The sequence below is a fragment of the Miscanthus floridulus genome, chromosome 8 (genome assembly GCF_019320115.1).
Source record: "Miscanthus floridulus cultivar M001 chromosome 8, ASM1932011v1, whole genome shotgun sequence".
Taxonomy (NCBI): Eukaryota; Viridiplantae; Streptophyta; class Magnoliopsida; order Poales; family Poaceae; genus Miscanthus; species Miscanthus floridulus.
In genome coordinates this window covers 40,505,518-40,515,439 of record NC_089587.1, presented here as the reverse complement: position 1 = coordinate 40,515,439, position 9,922 = coordinate 40,505,518, and the positions used below count along the sequence as shown (strand labels likewise).

Sequence of the window (9,922 nt, the reverse complement as noted above, 5' to 3'; positions counted from 1 at the left end):
CTACTCATTTGGCCGGTTGGGGGTTGTATTTATAAGCCCCACTAAGAAAGTAGCCATTAGGGATAAAATCCTACTTTTCTGCTATTGACCGGACGCTGAACTCGTCCAAACCGGACGCGTCCGGTCATCCTGACTGTTGAAGCCATGAACACTTGATTGGATGCTGCTAGCGTCCGGTCACCTGCCACCAGACATGTCCGGTCGTAGTTTTGCCGCTCTTAAACCTCTCTGTACTCGATCGGACGCTGCTGCCCTACGTCCGATCGGTTGCCGCTAGCGTCCGGTCGCTGCTGATGACACCTGTCTTCCAAGCCTCCGGTCTAGCGTCTGGTCGCTTCTTCCAGCGTTCGGTCCAGCGTCCGATCGCCTCTGCGAGCTCGTTTCTTTGTGATCTTGCGTATGGCTTAGTTTCTATCTTCATGCTTGGACTTTGCTTAATATCTTGGGTCTTCTCTTGTGCTTCTAAGGTCTTGCTTGAGGTGTTGATCATCGGATCATCATGTCGCCTTTGTCCAAGTCACGTCTTGCATCCTATTGAACTACAAAACAATCACTTGTAAATTCATTAGTCCAATTTGGTTGTGTTGGTCATCAAATACCAAAATCCAAAGTAAATGGGCCAAGGGTCCATTTTCCTTACAACCTTAACTGTGCGCTATGCCTGAATCGTCTGTTTAGTCGATATCGAATGCTTTCACGAACAGTTCACATCACAAGATCATTGAAGTAGAGATAAGTTGAAAGATGTGTTAGCCCCATGATCTTGTTATTGTATTATGGCCTACATGATTCTGCCTCATGCCCCACTGATATTAGTAATGAGTTAGAGTCATCAAGTCTATTGTTGTTTCTACGGCCTACATGATTCTGCCTCATGCCCTACTGGTCATGGCGATAGATGAGATCTAACATGTTTATTAGATTTATCTTTATTAAATGATTAAGTGATGTTGAATTGTTTCTTTATATAAAAAGGAGTTTGTTTACTCATAATCATTGACTCAGTATGGACCGATCATCAATGATATCTTATTGCCATTGATTAATATTTGTTTAAATGATGTTTATCCTGAATGATAACCGATTCTCTTCACATGACCCCATGAGCTCTAACTGACTTATTCTCATGAATATACTGGAATCGGCTATATAACCGATTTCCTTTCATATCGGCTCTCATAGCCGTACATTCAGAACTGTCTAGCAACACCGGTAAGTTTTGTCCTTAATTACTGATGAACTTTCTCTCCTTATCAATTGCAGGGTCAAATTGACTAGCATGCCTCGGGAGGATTGTGCAGGATCGACCACCCCTGCGCTGAAGCTAGGCAGATCTGCTCCATCGAGCGGACCCTTCTGGCTTACTGCGTGTGTCGTTGGCATGGGACAAAATTCTGTGTTGACACTAGTGACAGCTCAGATGATGACTACCAGCCTATCCCTCAGATACCTCCACGACGACATGACCATAAGGCTGGTAGCTCCAGTTTAGCTCCACCTGCACCACAGACAGATCCCGCTCTACTTGCTATACTTGAGCGAATGAGGCAAGATCAAGCTCGCTAGGCTTAGGAGACCGCTGCTACATTTGCACAGTTTCAGACTTGGCAGGATGAGTTCCAGCGACAACAGCAGGCGATCCAGCAGCAGCAGGCCATGCATCGGCAACAGCTTCTCATGCAGCAGCAGCTACTTGGGTTTATACAGCATGTTGTGATAGCTATTGGGGCTCCACCGCCATAGCCTTCACCCCAGCTTGGTCAGCCTGCCACCACTTCTATGACTCCAGCTTTACAGTCTAGTGGGCTTCAGAGTCAGAGACCGCCAGCACCATAGTTTCCTTCACTTATAGAGCAGGTGTCCTAGTGGTTTGCTTCACCAGTGCCAGCCCCACAGTTCACTCCTCTTCATATGGGCTTTACTCCGCCTCAGAGTTCGTCAGTGCTCACCCTAGTTTCTAGGAGCCTTGGTGCTTTATTCAGTGAGTTGACAGGGTAGCCTACACCGCTAGAGCTATATGTCCTAGGTCCTTCCACAGTTGCACCTATTATCGGGACTACAAAGATGCTCCCTTTGTCAGTTACATCATTAGAGTAGGCAGCACCAGTTATAGATCCGACCTAGACCGCTTCAGCATCACTTATAGCTATAGAGGGTTAGACTGCTCAGAGCTCAGGATTAGATGATGATGGCACACAGTTTTAGCTCGCTCCTCGCACCTCAATGCCCGACTCGTCCACTGCAGACCCACCGACCGACCCTTAGGTTTTGGTGTTTGATGCCAAAGGGAGAGAGGGATCGAGTATGTTAGTCTCAGGGGGAGCGATACATTTAGGGAGAGTCTATCTATTAGCTTATCTATTACATTTGGAGTTTTATGTGGGATACATTTTGCATTCATGTTTACTATTATGCATTGAACTACTTAAGTGTGATCATAATTGTGATATTAATGTGATCATGATATTTATGTGATATGTGACATGTGTGCTCTCTACTTTGAATTATTTATATATCATATCACTTGTGTTATGCTCATTTGCTTTGCTTCCGCATTTTACTCGATGCAAATGAGCTTTATCATTTGTACTCTTGCTTATTTCATATCTTTTGAGTACATCATGTTGGCTTGGGTCATATAAGCTTGCCTAACACTTTTGTTCTTATTGTCAAAAGCTTATATGAACCAAGCATGTTAAAAAACGTCATCAATCACCAAAAGGGGGAGATTGAAAGCATCTAGGCCCCTAGTTGGGTTTTGGTGATTAATGACAATACGTGATTACTGTGACTAATGTGTGTTTTGCAGAGGCAATTAAGTTAGGTCACAGTAATAGAGATCGATTGGGCTATCATGGTGGTCATGCCCCTACGATAAAAATTGTTTTGATTTTCAAAGGATGGACAACAAGGTTAAGGATAGACTAGTTCTAAGTGTCATTTGATGTTGAGAAGACACTTAGAGTAGTTTAGGACTTTGTTTTTCCTTTGGTCATACTATTAAGGGGGGTATGGACGGATAGCTTGACCTAGGTAACTCTAGTGAGTTAGGTGTGGTGCACACTTGCTAAATCTAGCACTAGGTAGCTCCTAAAAAGCCTTTAGATCCATTAGAGCAAACTTCATTCATGTATGATTGAGAGTTGGAAGTGAATGGAGGGTCAAATGCTGACCGGACGCTGGTTCCGGAGTTACCGGACGATGGCACAGAGTTCGGTCAATTCATTTGATCAAGGTGATTTCGTCTGGTGTGACCGGGCGTTGAGAGGTGAGTGACCGGACGCTGGGTCCCAGTGTCCGGTCGACTCCAGTAAGGTTCCACAGAGGGAAAATCATGACCGGACGCTGGACAGTGTCCGGTCATAACTTAAACACTAGAGTTCATGGAGAACTGATCGGAGCGTCCGGTCACCCCGCAGAGACATATAACGGTTCGTTTTTCAACCAAGGTTATAAATACTTTCTTTATTCATGTGAGGGGATACTTTTGCTCATTTCAATAGCTAAGAAACACCTTTGAGAGTGTCAAGAAGAGCAAAGTCCTAGTAAGGTGAGATTTGAAAATCCCAAAGAGAGCCCTCATTAGTGAAAGCAAGAGTAGCAAAGTGTGCATCCACCCTTCTCATTAGGCTTATCATGGTCGAGTGAGAGTTCATGCTTGTTACTCTTGGTGATCGCCATCACCTAAACAGCTTGGTAGTGATTGGAAGTTTGGTGATCATTCGGTGGAGCTTGTGGATGACCCAACTCAAGTTGTGAGCGGTTGTGGGTAATTCACTGCGATGGAGTGTCAAAGAATCAACCCGTAGAGAGCACTTGATTCTTGCGCGGATCAAGGGGGAGCTACACCCTTGCGCGGGTGCTCCAACGAGGACTAGTGGAGAGTGGCGACTCTTCGATACCTCGGCAAAATATCGCCATGTTCCTCTTTCTATCTTTACTTGGTGCATTCACTTTGAGCAATTCAATTCTTGTCCTTTACATTCATAGAATTGTCATGTTAGAGTAGGATTGTAACGTAGGTTGCTAAACTTTTGTACGGTAGATCAATAGAAACACTTTCTAGGCACAATGGGTTAATTGGGCTAACTATAGGACTTAATTATTGCAAAAAAATTTAGAATTAGCTAAATTCATCCATTGTGCTAAACAACTGTTTAAACGACTGTTTAGGCGAACACAAAATAAATCTAGTTCAGTTTTGTATGGATAAATTTGTATACTTAAATTTATTATATTTATAAATATGTACACTTGATATGTTACATGCATGAATGTCTATATTTTGTTCTTTTTACGTGCATAAATATATATACATACCAAAATAATTGATTTTTACTCAGATATATATGTATAAATGCTAGAATACTTAATTTTTTACATGCACATATATAATTATATGGATTTTTTGAAAGTACAAAACCGTTTAACTTTGTTTAAATACCGTGTAAACAGCCTAAACGCTAAACGAAGGACGACCGTGTAAAGACCGTTTACCGTTTAGAAAAACATTAAGACTGTGTAGCTATCGAGTCCTAGAGCTATTGAACTGTCGAGTCGACCAGTCTTCAGGGGGGATGGGCTTTTAGGAGAGAGCACATCCTCTTTTATAATTGAAGGGGATGGTCTTATAAGTCAGAGAAAAAGAGAGTGTGTGTATACATGTGCTGCCTAGTCTTGTTGCTCACACCATCGGATACGGGATGGCCATCGATGCCCACAATACTGTTTATGTTCAGACACATCTGGCAGGCTCTACCTTGTTCATCTAGTACGACAAACGACGTCCCCCACAATACTATTTATACTCTGACGCGTATGACAGGCTCTACCGTGTTCACCTGACATGCCCCGATGACACCGTCCTGTAGGGTACGCAGGACATGGCATGGTATAGTCCTCGGTATTACGATTGACTTGAGCGCCTTACCTTATATGCTCCATCTGCACCCCGGGCCCACACCGAGCGGGCGTCCCCGGTCAGTCGTTCCCAGTCGGTCCCGACCGTATCGGTCGGGAAAGAGCAACGAGCAGAGGTCCAGCGTAACCTCGGTCGGAGAAGGGAGTCGGAGTCGGACCGCGGTTCCACCTTGGTCAGGCCTTCCTGTCGGGGACCGGATCGTTGTCTCAGCCTGTCATTATGTATATGGGCTGGCCCAGACGTGTGTTGTCGCTGTGCTGCCTGTTGGACCGAGTTTTGTAGAGAAGCGGGTCCATTGGGGATTTCGGGTTTTAAAACCCGACAGATGCTCTAGCTAATAGACTCAGTTAAATTTTAGTTGGCTTTAGCTGGGTTGAAATAGCTAAACCTAACTAAACTTTAGCTGGTCTTTTAGCTGAGCTGTTTAGATGCCTAGCAGCCAGCTAAAGTTTAGTTGGTGCATCCAAATAGGCCTTTTAGCTTGCAAGATTGTGGTAAGCATGCGTCTAACCTTTAGGGGACGGATGAATCTTCCTTATTTTAGTCCCGTCATGTTTGATGCTAATTTAGAGTATTAAATATAGACTAATTACGAAAACTAATCGCACAGATTGAAACTAATTTACGAGACGATTCCATTAAACCTAATTAGTTCATGATTTGATAATATGGTGCTACAGTAAACATATGCTAATTATGGATTAATTAGGCTTAATAGATTCGTCTCGTGAATTAGTCTTCATCTGTGTAATTAGTTTTACGATTAACTCATGTTTAGTCCTACTAATTAGCATCCGAACGTCCAATGTGATAGTCCCTGGATCCAAATACTCACTTAGTTCTGCAAATCTGTAATAACAAATTGCAAATTGGTTTCTTTGGTAGTTTTTTAGTATACTAGAATAATATCCGTGTGTTGCACGGGAACATACCATTTGTGATTTTATACCCAAACCCATCAGCCATCTTGCAAGGCTGGTGTTTTGGTTAGTAATTGGATCCAACGAAATCGAAGTTTCGAAGAAAAAGCTATGAATTTTTAAAGTTTGATGGATTAAAAATAATATTAAAATGTGTGTTTTTTTTTAAAATAATTTGTACTTAAAACATTATTTTTAATGTTGGCATAAATATTTATTATGCCATCAATAATTTTTGTAATGTAAAAAGAAAGATTTAAGAACTCAACTTGGGAAAGGTTATTGCTCGCAGGGACCTTTGCGCATCGAATTATAGGGTCCCTTTGGTTAAGCTGTGAAAGTGCTTTTGCTTTCCAGAAAAGTCAAAAGCTAAACCAAAGGGATGGGCTTCTGAACCTCTTCTTTCACAAAAGCAACTTTTGTATAGTTCATTCTCCACAGCCACCTGAGACGTTCTTTTTCCGGCTGTGAGGGCGGATGGTTCGTAAAAATTACCCGCAATGCCACGGGTTATGAGCATACCCCTTCGTTTTTCTTTTCCACCGACGCCTCTGTCGCTCTCGCTCCCCACCCGCGCCTCCTCTGGTCCTACCCGACGCCTGCTGCTCTAGGGTTTTGGCGCGCCCTCCAGCGGCGGTCCGGCGTGCCCTCCGGCGGCGGCGGCGCCCATCTGCCTCCCCTCAAGCCGGCAGCGGCGCTCCACCCACCGAATCGAGCATCCACGACCCTCATCGTCCTCCCAGCGAGCCCACGGCGGCGCCCCTCGTTCACCTCCCCTGAAGCCGGCGGCAACGGCGCCCAGAAGCCGATGGCGGCAGCGGCGCCTCGTCCTTCCCCGGAGCCCGTCGTCGACCTCCCGATCTACACGCCACCAACCTCCCCTTCCAGATCTGGTGAGGTAACTCCTCCGACTCCCCTTCCACCTGCATCTGTGTTTCCACTGATCCATTTAGAAGAACAAGTGTAGTCATCTGTGTAAATCCATTACATGAAAGTGAAATGGTTGATTTGTTTCCCCACTTATGTGCTTTGGATAGTGGCGATTTTCTGGAATGCTTCATGGCAAGATGGAGGCCCTAGTTTTGTTGTGTGCATGATAAATAACTTGAAATTCCAAGTAAGGTTCCATGCTGTCACTAGTGATTGTACACATTTGTTGCTCATGTTTGAAATGGATGTCATATCTGCATCTCAATTGATCCCTGTGTTATCATGGTAGCAGTATTGTGTATGCCAAATTGCGGTGGTCAAACTAGGAAAGGTAACAAAATGGGTTAGAAATGAAAAAAATAGTGCTTGTAGTACTCATTAATCTGATTCTTCTATATTGCAGCTGTAGTGCATAGAAAAGCTATTAGAAGATTAATAATTCTTTAGCTTTGGATGCATTCATCACATTCTAGGCTGCTACACTAGTTTTAGGTGTCTGGGAGCCAGGGGTGACGAGGCTGGCAAGTGATAACCAGTAGTTTGGATTTTAACTGGTGTTCCCTGCAATTAGCACCAGGTGTTATCATGAAGCACATTGGACCATAGAAAAAAAAATTAAGGGGAACACAGATGGTTCCACTGCAATCATCATTATCTATGGATAAAACCAGCATCCAAGATACATGCATGGCAGCTTTGTTGTTGCTTGATTGCTTGCAACGCAAAGCCTCTGTTATCACATGGCAGTGGCGTTTCAGTTTGTTGTCCTCTCATTCTTTTTTGTATTTTTTTCTACACCCTAAGTCAGCATAAATTTGTAGGGAGCTGATGGCAACACTTGTTCACCAGAACACAAGCTGTATTCATGGCTGTCAACAAGAGAGATTTGCTGATTTTAAACCGACCTGTAGTTTCTGGTTTTTGATAAAAAAATTCAAGTTCAGGGCCAAAAGTATTTCCCTTGATCTAGGTATATCTCTTGTTGCTTATTCGGATAGCCAAAGACTCCAGTTTCTAAGAACACTCGACCAAATTATAAGACTCTGTGGGGGGTGTGAGAGTAGGCCTTTGCTTCTCCTTTGTATTTTCCCTTCTTAATGAAATGACTGCACAACTCTCGTGCTTTGTTGGAGAGAAACAAAGGAACATTTCAGTAAATGGGTGCTAGCATATTTATTTATATACAAAGAGCAAAATTATGTCTTATGGAATAGCATGAGGTTGTAGCTGAAATTGTCAGGGCCCCATCATATGTCTATCTAAGATCAGATGTGTAATAGATGAATAAATTACTACGCATGTGTAGCTAGTGTCAAGGATATCCATAACTAAAATAAAAGGTGTAGGCATGAGTAACTGGTTTCAGATCCATATCTATCAAACTCAATGAACATCTGGCAGATTGGTGTGATACCAATGTGACCTACTTTTGTTAGTTCTACTATATGCTGACACATCACTGTTTTCTTAACTCTCCTAAAAAGATGGCTGATAAGGCAGATTGGTGTGATATCAATGTGAGGCATTTCATTGACATATGCAAAGGAGAGATAGAAGCTGGGAATAGACCCTTGGGATTGTTCACTAGGACTGCTTGGAAAAATATGGTAACTAAGTATGAAGAAAAAACTGGGCTGAAGCAAACAAAGAAACAATTGAAGAATAAGTTAGACAATCTGAAAAAGGAATATACATGGTTTATGGAGTTGAAGAATTCTGCCACCGGTCTTGGATGGAATGAGGCAAAGCAAATTGTTGACTGCTCCAACGAATGGTGGGATGAACACCTAGCTGTAAGAACTGTGTACTGTCCTTTTTTCATTTACAATTATGCATTTTGAGTATATGGGCTGACTTGTTAACTTTATCCATTTAATTTCAGAGATGCAACAATCCTGATAAAGGTATCAAATGCAATCATGTTAGGTTCATAAAACAAGGACCGAAGCATCTTGACGATCTTCATATGTTGTTTGATAAGATACATGTTAGCGGGGCAAGTGCATCCTGTCCTGGAGATATTTCCTCCGATGACTCAAGTGATGAGGATGTGGGTGAGATACAGAAACCTCCACATAATGATGATGTCAAGTTGGCTGCTTTGAAAAAATCAAAACCAGGAAAAAAGAAATGAAAGGAGTCCTCTACTGCTACTGACAAAAAGGATAAGAAGAGCCCATTCTTTCGCATGTACAAGAATACATGTTTGAAGATAGAAACTGCAGCAGAGAAGATCTCCACAAGTGTTGAAGCATCATCTGCACCTCCAACCAGCCAAGTCCCTAGCATTGCAGAGGCCATGAAGATGGTTAAGATTGTGGGGTGCAAGAGAAAACAACTCTAATGCATACAACCACCTTTCTGATTGTGAAGCCTAAATTTAGGGAGGTCTTTAGTATGCTGGAAACAAAAGAAGGAAGGTTTGACTTGTTTGAGAGGGAGCATATAGAACGCATGAGGCGCACGTAGAAGCTTTCAGTTATTTATTTTTAGTGTTGTGTTGTGAGAACCATTTATTTGCTTCTATGTTCAGAACCATTTGAAATAATGTTGCCTGTACTCTGAACCAATATTTTCCTGAGTTATTTGCTTCCATGTTCAGAACCATTTGAAATAATGTTGCCTATACTCTGAAACAATATTTTCCTGAGTTATTGCTTCCATGTTTGATCTATCAATATTTTGATTGCTTCCATCCCTATTGTTGTATGTGTTTTGATTGCTGTCAATATTTTTCCTGAGTTTTGATTTATGTCTTATGTAGATGGATGAAAACATGGAGAATTTGGCAAAAAATGGACAAAAGGGACTACTGCTTCTTGCAGAACTGTCGCAGCAGGCTGCCATTACTGGTGAAATGGGTTACCAATATACTGAGCGGTATTTGCACAAAGGAAAGTATAGGGAAACACCAGAAACTGGACTTCAATGGGTTATGAGATACATGGGTCGTCCGAGGTACTTCTATAAGATGTTTCGAATGAGTACTGATGTTTTCATGGCACTGCATAACTTGCTAATCTCGAACTATGGCTTAACATCAACTAATAATATATCATCAATGGAGTCATTGGCAATGTTCTTGTGGATCGTTGGAGGACCCGAATCATTTTCACAAGCTGAAAATCGTTTTACCCAGTCACTCTGGACA

General features: G+C 42.5%; 1 pseudogene; it reads left to right on the top strand.

Annotated features, from left to right (window-relative positions):
• Positions 1–8,255: 8,255 nt before the first annotated feature.
• LOC136468919 (uncharacterized) lies at positions 8,256–9,240 on the top strand (annotated as a pseudogene).
• Positions 9,241–9,922: the final 682 nt, after the last annotated feature.